The 12012-nt window shown below is 40.3% G+C and overlaps 1 protein-coding gene across 10 annotated transcripts in view; it reads left to right on the top strand.

Moving 5' to 3' along the window:
* Positions 1-12012, top strand: part of RGS7 (regulator of G protein signaling 7) — a 583792-nt gene that overhangs the window by 176921 nt on the left and 394859 nt on the right. The gene's annotated exons all lie outside the window — the stretch shown is intronic.

Here is a 12012-nt window from a genome sequence, read left to right as displayed (position 1 = left end):
TGTTGTTGTTTTGTTTTTTTGTTTTTTGGGGTTTTTTTGAGACGGAGTCTCACTCTGTTGCCCAGGCTGCAGTGCAGTGGCGCGATTTCGGCTCACTGCAATCTCTGCCTCCTGGGTTCATGCCATTCTCCTGCCTCAGCCTCCTGAGTAGCTGAGACTACAGGCACCCACCACCATGCCTGGCTAAATTTTTGTATTTTTAGTAGAGACAGGGTTTCACTGTGTTAGCCACAATGGTCTCGATCTGATCTCGTGATCCGCCCACCTCGGCCTCCCAAAGTGATGGGTTTACAGGTGTGAGCCACCGCGCCCGGCCCGCTTTCTGTGTTTATCAAAGATTCCACTAAAGATTCATATCCACCTCATACTTGGCCCACATCAATAGCTGTCAATTCTATAGAACCTCATAACATTTCATTTTTCTTATTTCAATGTCTAACTATTAGCTTTTCATGTTATGAAAAGCATCTACCCAACTAGATTTTAGGCCTCTTTAAGATCAGGAAGTATGTCTTATATTTTTCAGTGCCTATGAAAGTGCCTCATGTGTGTATGATTTTATGTATATTTGCCAAGTACCCTATCACTAAAACTAAAATGCACTAATGTTTATGGAAACTCTTGGTAAATTATTTCTTGGAAGTCAACAGGCTGTGATGTTATATTTTCATGGAATTTTGTGGAGAATTGGACTAATAGGCTTTTTAGATTGACTGGGTATTATTACATTTCCCTCTACAATTACTGTGCAGAGGGAAACTGTAGGTCACATGTTGTCCATCTGAATCTGTGCAGTAATTAATCATGTGCTTGTGGGGACTAAATATGCAGTAAATATTATGAATAACAAAGGGTCCTTGGAGCTAGACTGTGATTTAGTGGAGATGTTCTGCCTGTGAGACTTCGCTTAGTCGCCAGCTGCCTTTTTTCAGCATGTCAAATGGGAGGGCTAATCTCTTAACACTGACTGATTGATGATTAAATCACTTTATCAGCCAAAGTTTTAAAAATCTGCCTGGTGGCTCACACCTGGAATCCCAGCACTTTGGGGGCCGAGGCGGAAGGATCACTTGAGGTCAGGAGTTCGAGACCAGCCTGGCCAACATGATGAAACCCCGTCTCTATTTAAAATGCACAAAAAAATTAGCTGGGCATGGTGGTGCATGCCTGTAACCCCAGCTACTTGGGAGGCTGAGGCAGGAGAATCGCTTGAACCTGGGGGGTGGAGGTTGTAGGGAGTTGATATTGCACCACTGCACTCCAGTCTGGGCCACAGAGTGAGACTCTGTCTCAAAAAACAAAAAACAACAACAAAAAAAACTACTAAACATTAAACTATTGTTTGATTGAACATATCAGGCACATGCCCACCGTGATAGAGCTTATAGTTCAGTAGAAGTGCAGCCAGTGCAGGCACCATAATGGAAGATAATTAGCATGTGTCTTTAGGCTGGACTACAGTGTGATAAGCCCTTTAGTATCTTACACAGTGAACATTGAAGGTATATAGCACAGTTTCGCTGCATATCAATCTTACAATAGGATCTATAACTGATGCACAAATTATAAATGGAAATGGTAATTGATAAAATGTTTCTTTCTATAATCCCACACATCTTGAGTAAATAAACTGATTACATTTTAACTGGATTCTGGTATCATATCAAACCTGATAGGTAGTTTTTGGAAACAATATCAAAACAAAGGAAACAGATACCTTTGGAGGAGCTCAAAACTGCCTTTATCTTAGGCAACTTGTCACCTAGAAATTGGCTTTAATCACTCTCTCTGCCCTGTTGACCATGTCCTCCTTCCTGAAACAACACTTTCTTTTCTTGCCTTCTGTGTTCTTATACACTTTTGGTTTTCCTTCTACTTTCTTGGCCCTTGCTGACTGCTCAGCTTCTGCGAACCTACAGGTGCTGAATGAACTCCCTGGGTTTGCTCTTGGGCCCTGGTTGTTTCTCTATGTTTAATTTCTCCCTGAGTGATCACAGCTGGCTCTATGGCTTCGAATGCATCCAAATTTTTATGATTCCCAAATTTATATCTCTAACCCTCAAAGATCTCAACTGTCTCCTAGAATCTTTTCTTTTTCTTTTTTATTGTTTACTTTTTAATTTTTTTAGAGACAGGGTCTTGCTTTGTTGCCCAGGCTGGAGTGCAGCGGCACCATCATAGCTTATTGCAGTCTCAAACTCCTGGGCTCAAGTTATCCTCCCGCCTCAGTCTGTCAAGTAGCTGGGACTACAGATGCCTGTCACCACACCCAACCAATTTTTTTCTATCTTTTTTGTAGAGACAGGGTCTCACTAAATTGCCCAGGCTTTTCTTGAACTCCTGGCCATGAGCAATCCTCCTGCCTTGGCCTTCCAAAGTGCTGGGCCTACAGGAATGAGCCACCATGCCTTTCCTGTCCTAGACTCTTGATTTATGTATCCAACCACCTAATTCACATACCTTTTTACCAGTAAGCATCTCAAACATAAGGCAACGCAATTGGACCTCTGGATTTTTCTCGACCCTCCTTTTCCTCCCCACTTTTCCCAGACTCAGCAAATGACACTCTCCAATCAGTTGTTTAAGCTTAAGACTAAGACCTAGTAATTGGCTTTAATCACTCTCTCTTTCTCCATTCCCACCTCCCTTTCAGTCTACTAGGAGGTCTTGTCTTTGTCTCCAAAAATATATCTTGAATCTGCTCATTCCTCTACCTCCCCATTGCCACCTTTAGTCAAAACCACCAGGCTTTTTCACCTGAACTTCTGCAGTACCCAATTGAGTGTTCTCTCTGTCTCCACATTTGCTTCTGTGCTATTCATTCTGCACTCAACATGCACAGTGCTATTTTAATACTATTAATACCATTAGTTGCATCACCGTTTATAACCCTCAAGGGGCTTCTTATATTTACAATGAAACCCAAATTTATAAATACGGCCCTAGATTATCTGGCCAGTGGGGCCCCCTTTACTTCCATTTTCTGTTGTACACACCATCCCTGTCTAAGCTCCAGGTTCCTGTTCCTTATTTTCCTTGAACATGAAAAACACATTCCCTGCCTCGAGGCTTTTATACTTGCTGAACTCTCTCCTTCAGATGCACCTGCCTGGCCCTTTGCACGCTGGCTTCTTCTCGTCACTCCGGTGTCTGCTCACACATCACCTCTTCGGGGAGGCCTTCCTTGGCAAGCTTTGTGGAGTAGCCTACTGCTCTGTTACTTTATGACCTGATCTGATTTTACTTTCACAGGCATTTTATTATTTCTAGATTGTTATAGTTGTCTTTCCTCCTGCACTAGAATGTAAGACTCTTGAGGGCAGGGCACTTGTTCATATTGTTCATGATTCTCGTCCACGTCAATCAAGCAGAGCACACACCAGGTGCTCAGTAAATGCTTCTTGCATAAACAGTTTTGCTCCATGCATGGCCTTAGGAGTCCTCTTCAGTTTTTCACTTTGGTGAGATGGTGATGTATCAATTTTACTCATGGCCATTTTAGTGCTGGAAAGGCAGAAATGTCCTTTCGCTGAAGAGTGCCTCACGTCTAACCTCAGTATTTCTGAAGAGGAAAGCAGCACAGGAGGCCATCAGAGGAGCCCGCCATGAGGCCTCGGTCTTCTGTTTGTCCATCTTTCCCTCAGGTCATAAGTCTTCAGAGCAGAGTCTGTTTCCTCATAAAGTTAATATTACAGCCAGCCATATCCAAGGCCCACCATTTCCTGTAATGGGGTGACTGCAGAATGTGTGAGCTTTGACTACCCCAAATGCAGCATCTGTATGTAAAAATATAAGCCCCAGTGCCTTGTTTCCTGTAACATTGACTGAGCCCAAATCTCAGACTTTCATTTATTGTTTCTGGGTTTAGGATCCTCAGCCAATTAGAAAACTTTATGAGACTCTTCTAGGCAACTAAAATGAGTCTAGAGGGAGTGGGGAAATGAGCTTGAGGATTCTGGCTCAGAAGACACTGACCCAGAAATAACTATCAGCACTTTTCCCTTCATCCTTGAAGTGGGGGCTTAAACAAGCAAGCAAACCAGTAACTCAGTTTTTAAAACAATGTCCTGGGTAGCTTCGGTCTTTCCAAAGCTCAGCTCTGATCATATCTAACTCCTGTCGAACACTTCCAAGGCTTTCTATGCTTCTCGATCCTATCTTAGGATAATGTTCCGGGACTCTTGACTTCTGGCCACAACTCCCCTTCACAAGCTTATCTCCCATATTGTACTTAAAAGGAAGTCATAATAACAAAAGGGATCTGGGAGCAGGCTGCATCTGCTCTGTTACTGTCTAGGCACATTAGCCAGTCGACTTAAGTGTTCATCATACACTCACAGGACCACCTGTCATAGAAAGGTGGTAAGTCTGAGGTCCTATTTGTAAAGTGGCTATAGTGATAGTTCTTGCCTTATACTGATAGCACCTACTTTACAGCAGACCAAATAAGATACTGCATGTAAATTACTTGCAAAAAGAATCACTGCTCTTTAAATTTTTAGCCGTTCTTATTCGTTCACTATTCTTCTTAGCTAAATGGGCCTCTGCACTTGCCCCATACATTCTGTCTTGATGTGTTTGATTGTAGCTGTTCCTTTTCCCTGCAATGCTTTTTCCTCCTCCCCAAATATTGCTGCTCCCATCACTAAATAAAGTTCAGTCTTCGTAGACATCTGATTTTTCCAGGTTTAACTCTGAGTGACAGCTGAAGCCCCTCTCCCTTCTCTGTGGTGGATTTCCCTCCACTGTGGCTCTGCACACTCCTTTCTGTGAATGCTTGTATTTCCCTAGTGCCCTTTTATGGTATTTATCATGGTCTGGCTAGCATTCTGGCATTGGCATTGACACAGATGTCCACTCCCCTTCCTACTCTCCAAGCATCTTGAGGCCTGCAACAACTCATAAACCTTGGAATAAAGCCTGGTCTTCCCTCTGCAGTGGTTGACCTCTTCTGTATGTGTGAAGTCCTGGGAGGCTATTCATGGAGGCTTGACCAAGGAAGCTGGCACTCAGAGAACCAGACAAGTCCCATCCAAATGTGTGATGGCTGAAGTATCTACACTGTAGCAGCGAACTCATCTCCCACCACTGACTTCTGAGCTTTGCTTTCAGTTACGATATAAAAATGCCAGAGAATGTTGTATGCTTCCAATGTGTAATAGGAGACAAGGATTCCTTCTCTTTTCTCATATGTCTCCCTTCTAAGATTTTCTGTGAGCTGGAAACAGTGGCTCATACCTGTAATCCCAGTGTTTTGAGAGGCCAAGGCCGGTGGATCACGAGGTCAGACATTCGAGACCAGCCTGGCTAACATATTGAAACTGTGTCTCTACAAAAAATACAAAAAATTAACCAAGCATGGTGGTGGGCGCCTGTAATCCCAGCTACTCAGGAGGATGAAGCAGGAGAATCACTTGAACCTGGGAGGTGGAGGTTGCAGTGAGCCGAGATTGCGCCACTGAACTCAGCTCAGGTGACAGTTCAGGACTCTGTCTCAAAAAAAAAAAAAAAAAAAATTCTGTGAATTGGAGTCTAGTAACACATAGAAAACATTTTTGCTCCTGAATACACTAAAAGGAGCTTTATAGTTTGTTTTTAAGTGTTCATCATACACTCACAGGACCACCTCTCATAGAAATACTCCTTCTGACCACAAAGGCATAGGGGAGAAGGAAGGAGTTGTCCCCCGGTACGTACTTTTTTGCTAACTTTTTGAAAATAGCCCAGTGTTGGGGTGTGTTCTAGCTTTGGATCCACTAGCTGTTTCCTCACGTGTAAAATGATAGCTCCCACATAACAAAGTGTTTGTTAAGGATTAATTACAATACTTCATAGAAGAAGACATTTATGCAGCCAAAAACACATGAAAAAATGCTCATCATCACTGGCCATCACAGACATGCAAATCAAAACCACAGTGAGATACCATCTCACACCAGTTAGAATGGCCATCATTAAACAGTCAGGAAACAACAGGTGCTGGAGAGGATGTGGAGAAATAGGAACACTTCTACACTGTTGGTGGGACTGTAAACTAGTTCAACCATTGTGGAAGTCAGTGTGGCGATTCCTCAGGGATCTAGAACTAGAAATACCATTTGACCCAGCCATCCCATTACTGGGTATGTACCCAAAGGATTATAAATCATGCTGCTATAAAGACACATGCACACGTATGTTTATTGCAGCACTGTTCACAATAGCAAAGACTTGGAACCAACCCAAATGTCCAACAACGACAGACTGGATTAAGAAAATGTGGCACATATACACCATGGAATATTATGAAGCCATAAAAAATGATGAGTTCATGTCCTTTGTAGGAACATGGATGAAACTGGAAACCATCATTCTCAGCAAACTATCACAAGGACAAAAAACCAAACACCTCATGTTCTCACTCCTAGGTGGGAATTGAACAATGAGAACACATGGACACAGGAAGGGGAACATCACACTCCGGGGACTGTTGTGGGGTGGGGGGAGGGGGGAGGGATAGCATTAGGAGATATACCTAATGCTAAATGACGAGTTAATGGGTGCAGCAAACCAACATGGCACATGTATACATATGTAACAAACCTGCACGTTGTGCACATGTACCCTAAAACTTAAAGTATAATAATAATAAAATTAAAAAATAAATAAAAAAATAAAATACTTCATAGAAAGCTCACAGCCCAGTGCTGGCAAATAGAATGATTGAGTTGAGATCTTTAAAAATAAACGTGTGCTTTAGGTGTGTGACATGCAATGCACTGAGTTCTCAGCAGCATCAGTGCCTCCTCATTCTCATTCTGTGGATCTGAACCAATCAATTTCTTACTTGGTACTGGGAACAGAAGCATTAACCTCTGACAAAATCACACTTTGGACAAAGTCAAGTTTTCTTGTCCTGAAGTTTCTCACATCCTGATTCTGGTTGTAACACATAGAAACTGCATTTGTGAATCAAGGTAGTGGGGTGCTTCAGTATCTAATTTTAAAGTTTTTCAACCTGGGACCTCAAACAAGGCTGCAAGTAGAAAATTGGGTCTTGTCTTAGAACTGCTAAGAAATATTGGGCAAGTTTTCAACCTATTCATGAAAAAGAGCTGTTGCTCATATTTTCCTTTGGTTTATCTCCAGCAGACCTCAAGGTGGATAGCAAGTCCTATAATTCTCATTAAACACAGGAGCCCAGCACATTCGGGAATGATTTGCATCTTTGACTGGTCAGACTCTATATATCATGAGTGTTAGTTTAAAATGGAATCAGAAGCATGAATGGTGCTTTCACACTCATCCTTCTTACAGGTAAAGTATGGGTAGACGTGGTAGCAGCTGAGTGTGTCCTGGAAGAACGGGAATATAGGGAAGATTTACCATAAATCTCTGGAATTCTCCAGCTTGACTATGGGAGGGCAGTAAGTGGTGGTAGGGGCAGGAAGCAAAGGTTAGTAATTTTCTTTTTATTTTTTATTTTAGAGACAGGGTCTTGCTCCTTGCCCAGGCTAGAGTACAGTGGTGCTAGCATGACTCATTGCAGCCTCAAATTCCTAGGCTCAAGTGATCCTCCTGCCTCAGCTTCCTGAGTAGCTGGGACTACAGACACACAGCACCATGCCCAGCTAATCGTTTTTTGTAAAGACCAGGGTCTCACTGTGTTGCACAGGCTGGTCTTGAACTCCTGGGCTCAAGTAATCCTCCTGCCTTGATCTCCCAAAATTGTAGGATTACAGGTGTGAGCCACTGTGTTTGGCAGGTAGTTTTCAGATTACCACTAAAATAGGTGCTCTAAATCCAAACAACCAGTCTCAGACTAATCAATCATGCTTTCTATATGCATTAAAATAAAAACTCTTCACTATTAAATTCCTAAACCATGTTTACATACATTATGATATTTGATATTTGTAACAACTCCATGACCTGAGTAAGACAGGCAAGGCATCTTTATTTGTATAGGAAAAGAAAGTTTTACAATGCAGGCAATCAGAGTATGAAGATTCACTGGAAGAAGTGAGCTAGAGTAGAGGTCAGAAGATGGAGTTCACAGAGTAGGGCTCAGATCCTAGACCTTCACCTTGGAAACCAGTCACTTTAGCAAGCGATATAAAAACCTATGGGCCTCAGTTTATGCACCTGAAAAATTAGGATAATAATATTCATCATGAATTATTTATCACAAGAAAAATAATGTGGAAACTGTATTGAAGACACCAAGGTGGTCTAATATGTCTTTTAAAAGAAATTGCAATAGCTGCTCTATGCTTTCCTTTCTAGTTATGCCAAGCAAATTCGTTGGCTTTCTCTTGTTGCAAAAATTTGAGAGAAAGAAAACCTGACTTCTACACGTATTCTTAAAATTGTTTGCTTTTTGTGTTCCTTAAGAGAGTATTTCAAACTCTTGAGAAAAACAATAGCACAGTTACTGGTAAATCATCTCCACTACTTATTGCATTCTCTTTGAACTTTGAAAATAAAATTTTCTTTCTTGCTGATTTTGTCCTTTTCTACTTTACAGAAACAGATGACTCATTTCTCAAGGGTTAAAGATGGCAACAATTTAAAGTTTTCAAAGTCCACAAGCAAATTAACTGACATCAAAATCAAAGCTGAGTTTAGACACACAACCAGATTTGTTTTGTCTTTGGGCTATCAGTTCAAAGCCTGGACAATTCTTTCTAATGTAAGTCCAATTTGCTATCCCCCAGCCTTAAACTATGAATGGTATCTTAGTTTAGTCTGTGAGTTTAAAAAAAAGGTACGAATTCCAATAGCTGTTTCATACTGTTCTTTGCCCTCCTAGTCCTGTTAGCTAATGGATTTTAAGATGCTCTTATTTTTTTCCTGAGTGACTAATTATTTCAAATATTGAACATAATATTTCTCTTATTTTACCATTTTACTATTTTTCTTTTGCATTTTCCTTATCCAAGTCCGTGTGCTCATTCATCCAAAAGCATAATCGGTGATGCCAAGAAAAACTCTGGATTTTAGATTGCCACGTGTGCTGTGCCTTTTTTTTAAAAAAAATAACTTGGCAGAATTAGGAAACAGGAGACAAAATCAAAAAGTGCCTTGACAACACAGAGTGACTGCATAAACAATAGGAATCACGGAAAAGCAGCCTCTCGTGTAATCTCTCCTAGAGAAATCCTGTGTTGCTAAGGACTTGTCTGAGCATAATCAGCTCACTTAACCTTTCTATTCCACAGTTTTCCATTTATTAAATTGTGAAAGTAATGCTCCTCTTTTTGGGTCGTTAAGTGGAATATTTTAAGAAGAGCACAGACACTAAATCTACACAGTATCAAACAGCCCATTGAAGAAAGAAACAGAGTCAATCCTTTTGTTTCTCTACAGGATGCGTTAGCTCTGACTAATTTGATTTTTTTGTTTTGTTTTGTTTTTTCACCTGCTGAATTACTAAGTCGTTTAAAGTATCTGTTTATGTGAGGAACAGAGAGAGAAAGCTGGAGTTCTTCCCATTTTGTGGACCTGTGTCACTCACAGATACGGTACAGACTTAATCCATCTATCTCTCAAAATACCCAAAGTATTCCCTGGTGTAATTCAATGGCAGGTAATATTTCATTGTGAAGTGAGTTAAAATCCTCTAGGAATCACTTGTTACTATAAAATCCACCTCCAGAAAAATTTCGAATCATGTTATAATTGTAGATTTACAGGCTTACCTAAACTGTCTGCCATTTTATTTTATGAAACCGTGGGTCATATGAATGCTCAATAAATGAATTGATTGAATTAATAGATGGATAAATGAAAGAGCATTTATAGGAGTTAAAAGAACTGGATGACTTACATGACTAAGGTTAAGTGACTGTGTTAGTTGCTTCAATGGCACAATGGAAACGATGTCTGCCTTATGGAATTATGGTGAGAAATTAGGAAAAAACTTTAGAGACCACTATCAACTATTTAAATGTAATGTGATTTTTTTTTAGTATGTTGGCATTTTATTTTTCCAACATTATGAACAAATGACATATTTGATGAATGAAATTTTGAAACGGTCACCTATTTAGGTAGTATTTAAAGATAACTCAGTGGACAGAAACATTTCTAAATATGGTATGTTTCTTTCTTTCTGTTTTAAATAGAACATAATGAACATAATTTAACCTTCCTTTAATGACTCATGGCTATTATCACAGTGTGCAGCAAAGCAATAATTTTTTTCTTGATGATTAAAGTTTATAGGACTGATGGCTCCTACACTGAAACATTAAATGACTCCAGAGTACTTTGCTTGTCTAATTAGATTATTCCTATCACCAATCACGTCTCACTCTCCTAAAATGATATTATTACTTCTACTATTGAGTCTTCTGTAGGCTTGGATGCGAGAGTTTAAAGAAGAAAGCAGAAACCAAAGCCTGTTAAGAATAGTATTGGTTTACCTAAAATGCAACATAAATAATTTTTACCCCAGGAACTGGGGTGATTCTGTGTTTGTGCTACAAAAATAGAGTGAAATCTTTCCTACTGCCCAGCAAGTCACTTTCCGCACTGCTCCCCCCAGATCTTCATCAGGCTTTTGCACATCAGCCCTTATTTGTAATTGCATCATCGCTCTGCCAGGCTGCCTCTTCCATGACAACATGGTAGCCTTGAGGTCATAGACTATACACCCCACCATGGTGCCTCAGATACGTAGTAAGTTTATAATATATGTTTATAAAAATAAATGCATAAGAGATTTGCAGGACCTCTTTCTCTGTTTCTGTCCCCATATAAGGCTAATGTGTATCTCTTTGGGATGATTGAGAAGTTGTCTAGAATCCAAACATATTAAATCATGATTGTACGTAATTATAAAACTCACGGTTGATTCATGCAGATTTGACTTGTAAAATATGTATTTTTTTAATTTTAAAGAGTTATCCATTTGACAAATAAAAGGAAGTAGGCAGTAGAGAAAGGCATATAAATGAAAAATTAAGTTTGTTATTTCAAATCTTTGGGAAATAACTGAAAGCAAAAGTCAGAGTGGTGACTAGAACACATTGTACAGAAAAGTCTAAATGATACCCGTGAGATATTTGATAATATGGAATTAGCATGTCAAGAGAATTTCAAAAGCAGAATATGAGATAGCTGCTGTTGTCTCTGTTAGTCAGTGGCCATAGTGACCTCCCGCCATGCTGATGGACAGTGGCCCTTCTGAAAAGAGAGCCCAGCGTGGCTATCCCAGAGTCACTGTGAGATTTCATCGGGGATGTCTCTAAGAGACCCACTGAGATTTGAGTATATTCTTTTATTGCTGCAGCTTTCTGTTCTCAGTTGAGGTAACGCAAGAAATTGGCTGGTTGAGAACCCTCCTAAGCATTGAGGATGCTCGTTATAAATGCACTCACACGTGCATATGAATATACATAGGAAGAAACATAACCGATTTCTTACAAAGAAACAAGTACATATATGAAACAATTGAATTTCTTCTGTTTAATAGGTAAATTCCTAATTTCATAACTAAGAAATGACCTCATCTTATACTAGGCATCAGTAAAGTCAAAGTAGCAATATTCTGTTTTCAATTATATCCTAAAGAAACACACATACAGGCCAGGTGCGGTGTGGTTCCTGTAATCCCAGCACTTTGGGAGGCCGAGGCAGGTGGATCACGAGGTCAGGAGTTCAAGACCAGCCTGGCCAAGATGGTGAAACCCTGTTTCTACTAAAAATACAAAAAAATTAGTTGGGTGTGGTGTCGGGCACTTGTAATCCCAGCTACTCGGGAGGCTGAGGCAGAGAATTGCTTGAACCCGGGGGGCAGTGGTTGCAGTGAGCCGAGATCACACCACTGCACTCCAGCCTGGGAGACAGAGTGAGACTCTGTCTCAAAAAAAAAGAAAGAAACACACATACATAGACATACATCGTCACATTCACAGGCACTTGTGGATGAAAAATGGACTTGATTTTCTTAAGGAGGATAAACTTAAGGAACATACACATATAGATACATGTATATAGTTTTCTACATTGACATTTACATGTTAATGT

This window comes from Symphalangus syndactylus, chromosome 19 (genome assembly GCF_028878055.3).
Source record: "Symphalangus syndactylus isolate Jambi chromosome 19, NHGRI_mSymSyn1-v2.1_pri, whole genome shotgun sequence".
Classification (NCBI taxonomy): domain Eukaryota; kingdom Metazoa; phylum Chordata; class Mammalia; order Primates; family Hylobatidae; genus Symphalangus; species Symphalangus syndactylus.
Note: the sequence above shows the minus strand (reverse complement) of the source record. Positions and strands in the feature narration are given on the sequence as shown.